The 16,283-nt window shown below is 43.3% G+C and overlaps 1 protein-coding gene across 3 annotated transcripts in view; it reads left to right on the forward strand.

Annotated features, from left to right (window-relative positions):
• The window catches only part of ASAP1 (ArfGAP with SH3 domain, ankyrin repeat and PH domain 1), a 153,215-nt gene that overhangs the window by 18,769 nt on the left and 118,163 nt on the right, over positions 1 to 16,283 (forward strand). For 2 of the 3 annotated variants that reach the window (XM_088534962.1, XM_088534982.1), the window contains exon 1: positions 7,875 to 8,228. The exons of the other annotated variant lie outside the window; for it this stretch is intronic. The gene's annotated coding sequence lies outside the window, so the exon portion shown is untranslated. Of the gene's footprint in view, positions 1 to 7,874; positions 8,229 to 16,283 lie in introns of those variants that run through there. 3 annotated transcript variants of the gene reach the window in all.

The raw sequence follows: 16,283 nt of genomic DNA on the forward strand, positions 1-16,283 counted from the left end.
TGTGCTGTACATCTGCAGCCAGGAACATGTGTTTCCAATTACCTTAGCTTTCCAAACCAGCTTTACATTCAATAGCACCTTTTTTTTTTTTTTAAGGTACAGCTCCTCCTCCCACAGAAGTTAATATTCCTCTTTTATTTTCTCCTACAGCAAACGGCAGTGGCTGTTGATTCCAAGTCCATTTTAGAATTAATTTATATTGTACCTCCCGTGGAAAAGAATGCATTCTTGTCTAAACTTCTTGTATTTGCTATGAAACAACACCAAGCTTCATACAGAACGTACCTAAAGCATTCAAGTAATAGAGGGAAAACTGATGTCATCCAGTTCATCTTCTATATTTTCTCTAATTCCCTCTACAGTGAAGAATCCAAGTTGATCATTAGAGCTATGATGGTAGAAATGCTAGAGAGGCATGCTTAGGCCTTATAATTCCCATCCCTGAAGCATCTGCGCAGTCAGTGACCTGTAGTGCAACTGAGTCTTACGTTACACAGTCAGAATTATTCCTATTAATTCAGAGAATTATTCAAAATTATCCCACAGTGATTATTCCCATTTGTATATGCAGAACTGAGGTTGAGATGTGTCTGAATGTCTGTGCTGTCTTAGGGCGTAAAATTGCATCTGATGTTTCAGAGCCCTGGAACGGGCTGCCCAGAGAGGTTGTGGAGTCTCCTTCTCTGGAGATCTTCAAAACCCACCTGGATGTCACCCTGTGCCACGTGCTCTGGGTGTCCCTGCTGGAGCAGGGGGTTGGACTAAATGATCTCTAGAGGTCCCTTCCAACCTCGACCGTTCTGTGATTCTGTCACCCGCTCCCCACAAAGTTTCTCTTCATCTGGTGTCGACTTACACTCAGGCTGAAGTTTGGAAGAAGACCACAGGCTTCCCACCCAAAGAAATTCAGACACAGGGATGGACTCGGAGACCCAGTTGACAGTGATAGTGCAAACAGAACCAACACAGAGCACGTAACACAAGAGAACTATCCCCACGCTTAGGCAGGTCGCACGGGGATCGGAGAGTTGAAGCCATAGGGATCCATGCTCTCTTTTGTCCAAACCACATGTGTGGGACCATGTATGAAGGCAGTGGGGCTGGTCCACATGCCTGGGTCTTACTGTGGGTTGGGTTGAAGCTGAAACACTTCTGGACACACAAGTTTGGGAGTGCCTGGGGTGTGAGTTCAGGCAAAGCCATGGCCAGAAGAGGAGCTCAAACATATCCCTAACCATCCTTAACCTGGAGATGTATCAAGGAGACAAACTTCATTCATCGCTGATGCAGAGTGCCCTGGACAGCAGAGAGGCTGCCAGGAAAGTTTTAGGGAGTTAGGAGCAGGATGCACCTAGCATTTGGTCGTGGAGTAACCAAAGCCTGAACTGAATAGTAGATCCCCCACTTTCACCTTCATGAAAGGAAAAGTGCAGGGTCCCTCATTTGTGTGAAAATCTGGATAATCTTGTGTGGTTGCTCTAGGCACCAGGTATGCAGAATCTTTGGGCTAAAGCATGAAGTAGGAACTAAAAAGTAGGACAGAAGCAGACATTTGCCACAAAAGGAGTCCTTGTCTCACTCACAAACAAACATGTTGGCACAGTGAGTTACAGCCTGGGATATAAAGCAGCCAGGAGGCAGCTTAATTCATGCTTAATGTAGTGTGACCTATGTTGTATGTGCTCTGTAGCCCTGAACCAGATGTGCAACCACCATAGCATTGGAAACCTCCAGACCAGAGCTCAGGCTGCTCAGTGAGACTCCAGGATGCACTTCTGACTGAGACAGGATCACAGCACCAGCCAGGGAGCACTTGCTGAGATACTCAGGGTGAGGGAGAATGAGGCGAGGGTGGCCATCATCTCCTACAGAAGAGTGCAAGGTGTCTCTTACTTCATCTTCTACAGTCAGACCATAACCAGCAAGAGCAGGAAAGCCATGGGAAGAGATGGAAGTTAGACACCTGCAAACCATGTTCCTTGCTCGTGGAAGTTCTTCTTCCATGGCCATAAGAAGTCTCTCTTCTAGTAGTTACCTTCCCCTCATCAGACATCTCTGGTTACGGCCCACATGTGTTAGTAGAGGAGAGCAGGAGCAGCAGCCCTTCTGACTCTGCAGGATGCAGCACTTCCTGAGTAACCAGATCTAACGAAGGCAATCACACCATCTACTCCTCATCATCCTGGTTTCCTTCTGCAAATGTCCCACCTTTCCCTGAAAGTCCCATGTCCCATTTCATTCTTATCCACATGCTTCTGGCCATCACATGGCAGGCTTTTTACAGTTTGCCTTTGTTTTTCAGTCCTGTTTCAGTATTTGAGGGTCTGGATTCTGACCACCCGTACATGTGCATATACACACAAAAATCTGAAGGCCTGAAGGATTTCAGACACAAGGAAGGATCTGGCTTTAGGATTGTCTTGATCATTGTACATGATCCAATCATGTACATCATTGTACATGATCTAATAATTACATGATGATCATTGCCAGTTTACAAAGCATTGTAACTGGCATTTACCATTATCATTATCTTTTTTTTTCCTGTGATATTCCTTTTCTAGATCCCACTGGAAAACTCTCTAGACTAATAATTCTTGTATATGGACTATACTGTATACAAATATACAGTGCTTACAAGTCTCGGTACCTGTTTATCTTAAATCTTCATCTCCTGGTGACAAAGGATTTATAGCAATTTTAGCATTAATTTTTATGCATGTGACTAATCTTTACTTGTAAAAATGCTTATAATTATTACTTGTATGACTTCTAAAAGTTTAGATCGTGGGCATTTTTTACTTCCTTTAAAAACAATCTCATGCTTGCTAAACTCATCTGGTGATCAGCGTGGGGTGTGTTTGGAGCTCAGATGATGTGTTTGTCATTTAAATCTTCTGAAAACAACCAATGACAACAGAGTGTAGAGACATATTTTTCACCAGCTTTTAGGAAGTTGAGGAGCTGTTTAGTAGTCAAGGGAGAACTCATGTCTGGCATGATGCTCTGAGGATGTCTGATGTTAGCTGGGCCTGTTTAGCCTGGAGAAGACTGAGAGGAGATCTGATCAATATGTATAAGTACCTGAGGGCAAAATGTAGGGAGGATGGGGCCAAACTCTTCTCAGTGGTGGTCAGTGACAGGACAAGGGATAATGGGTACAAGCTAAAACACAGGAAGTTTCATCTCCATGTGAGGAAAAACTTCTTTCCTGTGAAGGTGACAGAGCCCTGGAACAGGCTGCCCAGAGAGGCTGTGGAGTTTCCTTCTCTGCAGAGAAGCCACCCTGGAGGATGCCACCCTGTGCCACATGCTCTGGGTGTCCCTGCTGGAGCAAGGGAGTTGGATTAGATGATCTCTAGGTGTCCCTTCCAACCTCAATCATCTGGGATTTTGGGATGGGTTCTGCTAACCTGGCCCTTTCGGGAGTTCACAGCCTGGAGTTTTTCCGGGGTTGATGCAGACTCACACTCAGAAGTTCAAATCACAGCATTTTGTTACTGTTAGTGTAGGTGGTGTATAACTTAACCTCTAGTTGTCTCTCAACACTACCTGGAGTTTCCAGATGTCTCCATCAAATGTTGGAGCCACCAGTTAGACTTATGAAAGAACTATGAAAAATTCCTCTTTTGGGGTCAAGGAAGAAAGAGGAAAGGCATAGAAGGAAACATTTTAACATTTGTGGGTTTTGTTTTCCTATAAAAAATGAAAAACACCAAAAAGGAAAAGTTGAAAATGAACCACGCCTGCTACATTGTAAGCAACTCTATTTGATGATATTTAATGCAAGCCCTTGTCCAGCTTCCCATCGCATGGCTACAGTTGCTGTCCTCACCAAGGGTCAAGTGAATTTGTTAGACACTTTCTAACTTGTGGACACTTTTTGTAACATGGGGAGGTGTTATTTGCTTAATAAGCGTAGGAACATGTTGTTAAACCTGTCAGAACACAGCTCCTGTTGTGTTTCGCTGAATGAACTGTGGGGAGAGCGGCAGCATTTGTTGTTTAATGCAAGGGCACATGGTTTGCTGCTGCATGAAGGGGGCTCGGTGCTTTTGCGAACACAAACTTGCCAGCAGGGATGCTGATCTCCAAAGTAAACCTCCACGGCTGCTCATTTAAGCAGCAGAGGACTGTAATAAAATTGGCAGGGATCTCTAAGCAAACACGTTAAAACTGAGCGCCAATGCACAGAGAGACGTGTTCTGCAGCCCAGCAAGAAGTGGCTAAGCCAGTTGATTCCTGAAGTTTTGTGGAAAAAAAAACAGTGTTTATGGCTTCTGTTAAGTCATGTCAGTGTTTATTAAATCTTTTTCATTAGTGCTTTCTAGTCATTTTCTCTAATGTTTGCTAAGCTTAAGCATATGTTGTTGCAAATCCAGAGCGACTCACAGTGTGAATGTGGGACTTTGTTTGAGTGCGTCACAGTATTTCACTGGCATCCGATTCCCAGCAGCTACCAAGGGATCTGGGACTGCTGAGTGCTCAGGACTGGCCACATGCAGCAGGCAAAGTAAATTAGCTTAATGTGAATACAGCAGTCATATTTTCCAAGGTGTAAAGCCTCAGGGTGGCTGAAGGGTAAAAAATGACAAAATCAGGACCGTCTATTTTTTTTCCAAATTTTTTAATGACTTTATTGAAGTCTTCCCTAAATCCAATGAAGTAGGGTGCTAAAATGAAAGAACTTTGTTTCAAGTTGATATCGAAAATATAATTTCTTAGTTATTGTGATAACGGTTTGTCATTGAAACATGAAAAATGACAGCGCTTCGGGCTTTGCAAGTTAATGATAATTTTTTCACCAGCATTTAGTTCACAATCTCAATTATAGTTCATTGTGCTTTATCTTCCTCATGCGTCGCTAAACCCTTTTAATCTTTAATGAACTGGATTTGTCTTAATTCAGTAGCTCGAGAGCTCCTTGTTGAGAAAGTAGGGATTTGTTGTCAGCTCTAGGACTACCAAAACTTACATCCCAGGGATGCAGAGCAAGCAAGCAGAAAGCTCAGCTCGTGTGGGTGCATCAAGGAGGGATGTGGGTTTCCTTCCAGTTTAAAGTCAAGCGTCTTCACATCTGCACTGAGTCAGGCCATTGGCTTTGCTCTTAGGTGATTGTGGATACTTTGCAGCTGCTGTGCCCTCCCAGCAATCCCTATTCAATTTTTAGCCTTGGTAATTCTATTGGACTGAGTTTCGAGTTTTATCTCTACTCTGTTTCTGCTAGATGTTTCTGCACAGTTTATATTTGTGAGCTTCGTTATTCTATTTACCGTGCTGTCCTTGTTCTCCTTTGTACTAGGCCCTATTGCAATATTTTTCTGTGGAGTTTTTTAATAGAAATTTCTTGCCAAATGAAACTTTTCACAACAAGCATGTCCTTTGTCAACCATTTCTTAAGCTAGAAAACAGAAACGTACAATATTTTTAATGTTTAATATAAATTTGGGGGACTTTTTGATAAACTGATAGCTTTCCACTGAAAATACCAATTAATTTTTTTACCCCCTACAAAGCTTTTGAGGAAAAAGAAAACCAGTTTAGCAGCCCGCACTTGCTCCTCTGCTCAGAGCCGATAGAAGGGAGCTGGAGAACACAGGCCTTTCAATTATTGCTTTGTCCCTCTCACCTTGACCTAACTGTGCCCTGGCAGGGAATGTTTGCCTACCTCTAACTGATTTACAGCAGATGTTAGTGGTAATAAATTATATCCCACTTCCCCCTAGCTCCTTTCTTCTATAGCTGCTTGAATGTTTTCAAATGAAAAGTCTCTGCATTGTGAAACATTTCCGAATCCAGTTTTGGGGGGCCTTATAAACCTTTTCTCTCTTTTTTTTTTCCCAGTTAAACTGAAAAACAAAAGCTAAGCTTTCTCTTTTTTTTTTTTCCTGCTGCTCCAAGAAAGTGTGGGACTAAAAGGAAAAGATGAGAACAGGGGAGATGCAAAAAAAAAAATGTGAAGAAAGAGCTTTTATGGGAAAAAGTGAATAAGCGAAATAGCTCACTGGCAAAACCCATGGAACAACAACAAAAAAAATCTCAAGACCTGAGATGTTTTAATTTTTTTTCACTGTTTTTCCACCCATTCCACTCCTGACATCATCAAGCAACCATTTGGTGCTTGTTTCATGTAACACGTTCTGGGCACTGGGGCTGACTTGACGCCCGGCAGGTAACACTGCTGTTCTCCCACTACCTCCACCACGGCCTTCATGAGGGCGACTCTTCCACCAAGGCCTCAAGCACCCTACAGGGTAGCAGGAGTGGGATAGGAAACCTGAGGACCCAGTGTTCAGGGTGTTTCCTGTCTCACAGCTGGGCTGGACATGCTGGACACTGGAGGAGGTTTCCTGATGCGAGGATGACCCAAAAGTCCCATTCTCCACCCCAGCAATCTGGCCAGGCTCCCATGGCTCTGCTTGGCCAGGATGGCCTCCTCAGTAGGCATGGTTCCATTTCCAAGCCCATCCACTTCCAGCAAATGCTCTAACAGATATATATATATATTTTTTTTTGCCAGAGCTTCTCTCCTGGAAATACTAAGCAGAAGCTATAACTAGCAGAAGTTGCTGAAGGAAGCTTTTTTAGTAGAGTGCTAATATTTTCTCCTGGTTCATACCCTACAAAAATGATATAGATTATATTGCATGTGGGACCAACATTAGGGCTGTTTGAGATGAGTTACTGGCCCATGCTTTGTGCAAGCAGACTAGTCAATGGTGGTTACCTCTGTGTCTAATTACCTCTACTAGCTACCAGCAAAGGCCATGTGAAGTTCAAGGCACTAGTTTTCTTAAGAGAAAAGTGGTGTTTTTCCAAGAGGGCCCTTGTCTTAGGGATCAGGTGCTTCTGAAAAGCTGTGAGGCCAGCAATTGTCCTGCAGAAAACTCAGCAAAATCCCCATCCTGCAAACACACACGTCCTTAGCTTTGTGTGTGTTATCAGTGGGATTACAGTGGGACAACTCTCCCATAAACTTCACTTTACCAGCTATATCTGCAGGAACGAGAGGGTCAGTTTTACACTATTTTGATAGTGTAAACTTTTTGATAGTGATAACTTTTTGTTATGGTCGTATTTGACTAAGAGTTTTGCACTTCTGTGTTAGCCAAGAAAGATTACATAAATAAGGAATTCCATTAAGAAGGCTGGAAGAAAAAAAATAAAACCTGTAATCTTGTTAATGTTGGGAGGTAACCACCAGACACAAGGAGCAAAGTCTATACTCAGGGAACAACTAAGGACTGAGGAGCTTGATCCTAAATTCCGTGACAAAATGGCGTAAAAGTAGTTTTCCAAATCTCCTGTTCCTTTAAGGACTCTCTCTCCCTCCAATTTCCAAGGTGTCCTTCCCTCCCCCCTGCTGCAGGCAGCACCGGAGTAAATCATCCCTAGGACCCTGCAAGTATCGCATAGCCAGATAAATCCTGAGTTACAGCAAAAGAGAGGCAAAAAAAAGCAGGGACAGGCAGAAAACTAATCCCTGGCTTCCAGGTAGACCCAGTGAGCAGCAGCAGGCGTGGGCACAGGTCTGTCCTGCTGTTGCAGAACTCGGCGCACAACATCTCTTACTCGCGGTGGAGGAAAGGCTCGCCACAAATCCTACTTTTTGCGACTAAAGCTTCACCACGGACAAATAGGGAGGGAAGGCGCCTCGGCAGGGTGCCCGTGGGGTGGAAGGAGGCATGGCCAGCGCGACCGCCGCGCGGGCAGCACAAGGGTTAACGGGAGACGCAGCCCGGGCGCTGCATCTGCGGAGATTATGGCATGTTTATCCAGTGTTCAGATTTCCTGTCTGAGTGTTTGGATTTCCTGAAATCCTTGCGATCAGCCCAAGTGCTGTCCACTGAGCAGACCTTTTTCTTTTTCCCTTTTCTTTTTTTTTTTTTTTTTTGCCTTTTTTTTTTTCACTTTGCTCACATGGTAGGCTTTCCTTCCTGCTCTCCTTCCAGTTGTGGTGCCTGTAGCTCCTCACCGGTCAGGACTTTTATGGATGCAAATCAAAACTCTTAGACTCCCGAACTCTCAGGATCACCGTACTTTGGATTCCCTTTTTTATTATTATTTTATTCTACCTTTTTTTTTTTTTTTTTTTGCGGACCTAAAACCTGAAGAAACATGGTATTTTCCAGCTGCCCATGGGAGAATATGTTTTAGTCTGAGATGGAATAATGGCCTTAGGTTTGAGGAACAAATCTGGAATGGGAATTCAGACTGCACAAGTCCTGGTGAGTTACAGCACATTGCGCTTAAGTGTGGCTAGTGATGTTTACCTCTGAAACATGGCTCTAAAACTGTGTCCATTGAATGTGGCTACTGAGCAATTTGGAAAAAAAAAAAAAAAAAAAAAAAAGATGTAGCTGAAGTTAGAACTTTAAAGAAAAAAATAGCAAAGTCCATTTGTAATTCCCAAAACACATTCTGCTCTACTGATAACATGTAAGTAAACTTTTCTGTAGCCAAATATTTAAGGCCAAATTCTGCAAGTCCTTACTCATGTAAGTAACTTTTACTCCCATAAGCAATTGAAAAAAGAAGACTGGCAGAATCAGGCTCCCATTCAGTCTCAATCACAGCAAAAATGAATTTAAAAACAAGGGCTTTTATGCCTCTCATTATATGCTTCTCTGGCCTTTTATGTTTCATTGTGAATCCAGTTTGAAATTTTAAAAGGAATCCGTGTGCCAACTATTTTGCCTATTGTCTCTTAAATAAGTTTGCAGCAGGAGCGCGAGCGCGTTTCATGCAGCCCTGTTGGAGAGGCCAGAAAGGGGCTTTCTGCCGTCGGAGGGAAATGCTGAGTGGTGTGCTGCACTGAATGACCGGGAAAGCTGGGTGCAAACGGGAGGCTTAGCTCAGGTTTTAACTTCACTTTGGGATGCGGGAGTCCCTGCCGGCATTGTTAGCCCTAGATGCTTTTAGTTCCATCCCATTGCAATGAATCGGCCACTCAGGATTTGGAAATAAAACCCAATTTCTTTGCTGAAACCGACGGAAAAGTTGTCTGAGCGAGATGTGGGAGAGCAGGAACAAAGAGTCATCATTATTACAACTTTTTTTCTGTCCTTTAGCTAATGGCTCTGGCTACACTGCACATTCCTGAGTTGCTTTTTGGCATCGTTCCAAGAGGTTTGGTTCCCTAATTTTAGGGAAAAGATTGCTTCAGAACTTGATTAGATATTAAAAAATGCCTATAGTGAAAACCAGAAAAAAAGTGGAAAGCAATTTAACTTCAGTCCTGATTTTCATTAGAATGTTGAAAATGTTCTGAGTTTTAATATATAATACTGCAAGTCAGTCAAGAGACTTTCACGTTTAAATTGTTGCTTTTTCAGTATTTCACTTTTTTTTCAATACCAGTAAAGGAAAGGAAACATTTTTTAAATTCTCTACAGAACTTTAAAACTTGAAGTTTTAAACTGTTGTTTGGCTGGTGTGCCAGCTTTCTGCACAGCCTCCTGAATCTCATCCCGCCACTCTGCTTCAAGGCTTTCTTCAATACTAGCGGGAGACCTGCCAGGTTGAACTCATGTCTTGTTTACCTTCAAGCCTTCAGGAATTAATTATTAATTGTTAATACAAGGCAACATTGTAAACTGGTGGTATTTTATGCACTGACATTTGAGTTCTTATTGAATACATGCATGTATATTCTCAGCGTAGGAGCGTCGACCTCTGAAAAGATGAGGAGAGCAAGGAACTCCCCACCTGAGTTAGTGTGGAACTCTGGTGCCCCGCCATGTGGTTATGTTAACCCACAATTTAGTGGTCTATGTTCATGTTGCAATTAAGCAGGAGCAGCTGGTAAAAGAGTCAAAATGTCACTACTGGTTGGTGAACCACAGAAAACGGAGAGCATGGGTGAGAGCCAAGAAGCAATGGTTGGTAGGTCTACCCAAGTCTCCTAGGTTTAAAAATTTGGTTGTCTGTCTCATGAGCAGAAGACTTGGAACTGGGTCGGTTGGGTTATTTTACCGTTTTTTGCAGGACTTTCAGAACTTGCTGGTTTAAGTTGGTCTGGAAATATTGTGGGAATTGCTTTCCTGGTGGTATTTTGGTATTTCCTCTTCTGCTCACACCCAGATCCAGGAAGTGCAGAAGCACAACCTTTAGTGCATTGTGTGCATGTTTCTTTTTTTAAATGTGAACACTTTTCCTTTCCCCGCCTTTTTTTTTTTTTTTTTTTTTTTTTGGTCCTAAAGGCTCTCACAAAGGTTTTAGGCTTTGTTTGATTTAGACTTTGGGAATTCTTTTGTACCTCTTTATATAACTGTCCCAAGCACTTCATAGGTCCTTAATAAGCAATTATCACACCAGTTTGGGAACATCTAAGGACAGTATTCCCAACTCAGCTACCTGTGGCCATGGTGAGCGTGACAATAACCTCAGCAGCTGCTTCTGCTGACATTTACTCCCATGTCAAAGACTGTTGAGGCACTAAGACTAAACCTATTTGGACTAAACCATGCCAGTTCTTTTGGTCTGTTCCGAGCAACCAATTGCACTTTTAAATGTTCTAGGATTACATACTTCGTGCTTTAATGTTCTTTCCCTCCTTATTTCCCCCTCCTGTTCTTTGGCATCAGTGAGGAGGTCCTCACTCCATGTGTCCATCTCATTCACCATCGTGACTGCCAGTCCTCCTGCCTCTCTTGCTGTTGTTGGCAAGTATTAATAAACAGTTTTGACAGGCAAGGAGTCCCGGAGAGCTAACTTAATACACACAGTGATGTTTCGCACTCAGATGAAAAATGGACCGGTGTAACTAGATGGCTTTCACCAAAATTGTTCCACACTTGGAAGCTTTTAACACTACCTTTTCGTACTGCTTTCTGGAAGAAGGAAAGAACAGTTTTGTTTCTTATCTGAGCAAGCAGATCACCTTGAGTCTTTCCCTCAAGCCTCAAGTCTTTCCCTCAAGACAGTGCAAAGTCTTTACTTTCATTCAGAAAATGTCTGATTAAACTTAAAATGGATCTAAAAGTTAGGTGCATGGAGAAATAAATCTCTGTATTTCCATTTAAGTTCCCTCTCATAAACTATACATGAAAATCTATGCCAACTGAGTTTGAAAGTTGTCCCCATGTAGGACGTAGTTATAAGACAAGTTATTCAGTGGCTTTACGTCCCTCAAAAATACAAGAAAATACAATCACAGAGTTCTGTTTTTTTTTTTTTTTCACTTCCCTGTATATTTCTAGAATTCCAGAAGATACAAACTGGGGCAATGGAATTTTTGAGGGTTTTAGAGCTATATGCATGCTTATGCTTTGGAGGTCTTTTTCCTTGTTGCTGGCCTTAAACCTCCCTCTTTCTTTGACTTTTGGAAGCTGCCTCCCTCTGGAGAGACGGCATGAGGCACCTGAGGGAAGGACATATGGCCTCGATATTTCTGAAATGGCTTAGTGTGAGCAAGGGAAGCGGCAGTGGGGATCACCGTACTGCCATATGGCACCCATAAGCCAAGCTCCATCCACGATGACCGTGCAAGTTAGCGCATTGGGTTCCAAACCCAATGCCTGGCTGAGCCTTCCTGAGAAGCAGGGAGGCCTTCCCTTGTAGCCTCCTCTCTCTCGTCCAGAGCTAACGAAATCCAGCTGCCTCTGTGAGTCAGCAGAAAAGTATTCAGCTTTTATAAGAGTTAAGGGACATGGAATAGGACAAAGTCAAAGGCGATGCTTTCCCTTCCCGATCACAAGAGCAGTCACCAGGCCTGCGGTGTTTGTCAACGCAGCCGTCCAACAAGGCTCCTTTCACCAGCGATAAACACGAACAAACGTGCGAACTCCGGCGCGGAGCACGGCACCGCGGCCGCCAGCAGGCTTGGAAAGCCAGAAGAAAACTCGATTTTCTCCTCAAAAGCAGAGGGAAGGGCCCCCCTCCCTCCTCCTTCCGCGCTACCACCCTGGCTGCGGCGCATGGAGCCCTAGGTATTTGTGTGGGGGTTGCTCGTCGCGGTTAACCACAGAACAATTTGAAGCATGTGGCCAACTCGTAAGAAGCTGCCTTTAAACGTTTGCAGGCCGCAGTCGTGTTCACAAGAAGGGAGTCCTGCTTGGGGCTTTCTGCCCCACAGGGCTGTGCCAGGAAGCTCTGTACATCCCGCAACAAGGTCCTGCTAAAGGAAAAATGACAAAAAAACCTTCGTTTTATTGATCCGAGCTTGTCCTCTGCCTGTCTACTGTGGCGCGGGCCAGATGTTCTCTGCCTCGTGATCTGTGTCTTTCTTTGGCATGTCACAGCCAAACACCCAACAGGAAACAAAAAAACAGAGGTGGCGATGAGGGAGGGGGCGTTTTGTGATGCTGCTTCACAAATAAAGCAGGAGGAAAGATAACAAACAAACCAGGGAATATTTGTTGCAAAACAAAGCCTGCTGTGGAGGGATCTCCTGGGGAAGTGGTGAAAGGCGCACTCAACTTGAGGCCTTGACAACACACGTCGGGGGATATACAGTGAGGAACAGCCCTGCTGCAGCTTGCAGGTGGCAAAAAATGCTCCGTACAAGCTCTCCGGTCTCTCAAAATCTGAATTTAATGGGCAAGGAAAAATCAAAAACAAAAGTGGATATGTGCCCAAGAAGTTGAGCAAGTCCATCTTTGGGAGCCATATGCCTACATGGTGCCAGACCTTTAGTTATCACACAGTCGAGGGGCTAGAATAACATCCAGTATTGAAGAATCTGCTGTTAAGAAAAAGAAAAAAGAGGAGAAGAGAAGATTAAGATTGCAATATTTTCCCCAGGGAAGAGACCCTTTTGGGCCATTCTGCAACTGGTTTGCAACTCCTCAAAAGGCAGAGAATGCTTAGTTTTCATCCATTTCCAGCATGCCCTCACTCTACAGTCAGAACTCAGCCTTTATTATAAACAGACCCGCTTCTAAATGTTGTGTGTGTGGATAGGCTAGAGCAATTATCTTCTTCACCCAGGTGCAAACCTCAATTGTAATTTAGCTGGTAAAAACACCATATCTGTACAATCATCAGAATTGCTGGGGATCTGGGAAAGCAAATGGCCTTTGGAGCGTACCCTGAGGGCTGAAAATTCAAGTGGCTTTGAATAAAGGGCAAACAAGGCCCTGACAGGTCTTCCTACTCCATTATAGAGCCGTAAGCATCTCTGCCATCTCTGGCCATCTGGCAAGGGGATGGGGTTTGCAGCTACAACTGCCCCTTTGGCAGCAGGAAAGCATGTTAGGATACCTGCCTGAGCACTGTTGAGCTAGGAGAGTAGTAAGCACATGCTGGGCAGTGCAGGATTTGGTTCACAGCTAGCAACCAGGCTACGTAACGAGCATAGCTGGAGAATCTGTAGACCACATGTGTTTCTCCGTATCTGCTCTCCCTATCTGTTCTCCAGTCATATGGGATTAGGGATGATTAACAGCAGTGGGATTGCCCTGACTGGGCCACCTGCTGACGCTGAATTACAACTTGACTGTAGGCAAGTCACTGCGTATTGCTACCCAGATTAAGAGCAAGAGAAGCCTGGTCAGGCTCCCACCTTTCTTCTTCTTCTTCAACCTTGGAGCAGGCAGAAGGGCGTGAGGAGGTGGGAAACATGTGGCACATGTTTCATGAACCCCTGGAAGCCACAGGGACAATGAAGGGGAAGATTTGACAAACCTGTCATCTTACAGCAGACCAGATGAGTACAAACCAATTTTGACTGACCAGAACTGTTAGGCAGTCAGACAACAGAACACATCAAGCACTGGGGCAAGCCTTGAAGTATCTAGATTTAGCACAACCAAACCTTTTGCATAAAACCATGATTCTACGTGAGATCATAAAAGTGCCTAAACTGGCACTTGAGGTTTCTGTCTCTGATATTGGCTCACCACATAGGGCTGGGGAGGAATATAATAAGGTTAGTACTAGCGATATTTCCATAGATTATGGCCCCACCTTGACTCGGGGATTTTCAGAGCTCATACTCAAAATTATACTTGTCCTGGATAGATATCTGCGATGTGAATTTGCTTTTTTTCCACCCTTAAGTGTGTTGAGATTTTCTAGCATGAAAGAAAAGATCTTACACAGGTTCAACATGCAATTAGACAAACTCATGGGAGGAATTTTATCTTGAATTTGCAGCTATGAAATCAAAACTGGAAGTCAGTGTTCCACCCTGATTTCATACCTGTTTTATAGTAGTGCTACAGTTTGGATTCTGTGGACACAGTGCAGATTTATTTGTGGATAATTAAGACCCATGCCAACATTACAGAACTCATAGGTTTATAATATAAGTTACTATATTGCTGCTTTCCTTCTACATAGGTTAGCAGTCACCCAAATTAATATGCTTAATTATGTAATCATTGTTAGATAAATCTCTCATAAAATATGGAAGACTGTGTTCTCTATTAATGCAGCATGCTGGCTCTGTCCATCTGATCAGAGGCAGGTCTTTGTTGCATTTCCATTAATAATTGAGTATTTCAGCAGGTGTCCTTTTCTCCTTGTTCACAATTAGGAACTGAGTACTCAGCAAAGCTTATCATGATCAGAAGTTTCTACAATTCAGTGGTTATCTATATTTCATGGACAAAGAGGATCTATACCTAGGTAAAACATTTTTTCAAGTTATTTTATTAAATCTAATGGATGCCATAAATCTATATTAAATGTATATCTTTTAAATTATTATCAACTTCAGATTCAGTATAAGAACAGAATTCAATGGTTCTGGTCTTTTACTTTTCCTAGATTAATGTGATAATCAGACTCCAGATTTAATTAATGGTAAACTAGTTCTCAGCCGCAATGCCAGATCTCATGTGTCATTTAAACGTTACCTCTCTTTCTTTCTGTACTTATAAAACTGTGGTTGAGAAGGAACTATCGCACTCCTGTGTTTACCAGGAGAGGGTTAAAATCTACTTCTGACACAAGAGTATTTGTTGGTATTTGTTTTCACCACCTAGACAGACAAATGCGATTGGGCTCAGTTGAAACCAATTTCCTTACTGTTCAGAATATTAGACTTAAAGGGTCCTAGAAACAGCAGGAACAAGGATGAAAGGTGATTTTAAGTGCTCCTGTATAGCCAGCCATACAACAGCATATCTGGCACCTGGTCTGAATTAGAGAAATCACTGGACTACTGTGATTTATGTTTTTCTTTCCAGAGTTTCAAGGAAACTCAAAATAGTAATTTTGCTGTTTCCCACATAATGTAGTGTGCACGTATATGTGCACGGTGTATCACAATCTGCTGTGCTTCATTCCTTCTGATATCTTTGAGAGCAGGGAACAGCATGGCTGTAAGGATCTTACACCAGCCAGAAACCTCCTTGCCCAAAGAATAATTTCTAAGATTAATTCTGCCCGTTTTAAGACTGCTACATTTTGCCTAAGGAGCTCCTTCTCTGGAAGAAAAGGAACAGTTGGGGCCTACAAAAGACTCTTATGCTCTGGGCCCGTATCCTCTATGACTAATACAGCGATTTCCTAAGCAAAACCCTTCCATCTCTGCAAGTTGAGCAAGAGAATAAGACCAGTAAACAAACTCCTACAGTACATCTGCACAATGGTTCAAGACCAGGCAAAAAGCCTACGTGACCTCAACCAGCGATACCAGGTTGAGCCCAAACCTAAGGAAAATAAGGGGTCTTAGAAAACACTTTTTCATCTTGCTGAACATTGAAGGACATGATTTCATTTAAGGGAGGTGAAGGAAGTGTTATTTGTGTTGCGTTTTGTGTTGTGGAGGAAAAAGGAGAGCTTAAAGCATGGACATTTACATCACTCCAATGGAATTTAAATAATGTATTACTGAGAACACTACCTTGTTTGTAGCTGTCATAACCCACTGTATGAGATCCTGTGCAACGTGCTCTAGGTGACCCTGCTTGTGCAGGGGGTGGGACTAGATGATCTCCAAAGGTCCCTTCCACCCTCAGTCATTCTGCAATCCTGGGAATGAGGCTGGAGGAACTGCACTCACATGCCCTAAGCCCATCTCAGCCAAACCTGAGGGGGGAAACAGAGGTCTTGAAGTGCTCCCACACATTTTGTGAAAGCAGGCAGAAGAAAGAGACAGTTCATACCCTTTGCCTTCCTCTTCCCCAAGGGAAAGGCCTTTTCTTGTTTTCCTGTGGGAAAAAAGAAAATTTCCATGGGACAGAGGCACTGTGTTCACCACACCTGTGGGAATAGCTGCAGCAGGCATTTGCCCTTTGTTATATAAGAACTGCAGGAGTTCAGCGCTATTACATCCTCTCTTGGTTTTCTTGCAAACCTGTGCGTGCCAGTTGCCGCACGGCTCTCACAGCACT

The sequence above is a fragment of the Tinamus guttatus genome, unplaced genomic scaffold (assembly GCF_059628265.1).
Source record: "Tinamus guttatus ecotype Peru unplaced genomic scaffold, ASM5962826v1 Tinamus_guttatus_pri_ptg000038l, whole genome shotgun sequence".
In the NCBI taxonomy this organism is placed as follows: domain Eukaryota; kingdom Metazoa; phylum Chordata; class Aves; order Tinamiformes; family Tinamidae; genus Tinamus; species Tinamus guttatus.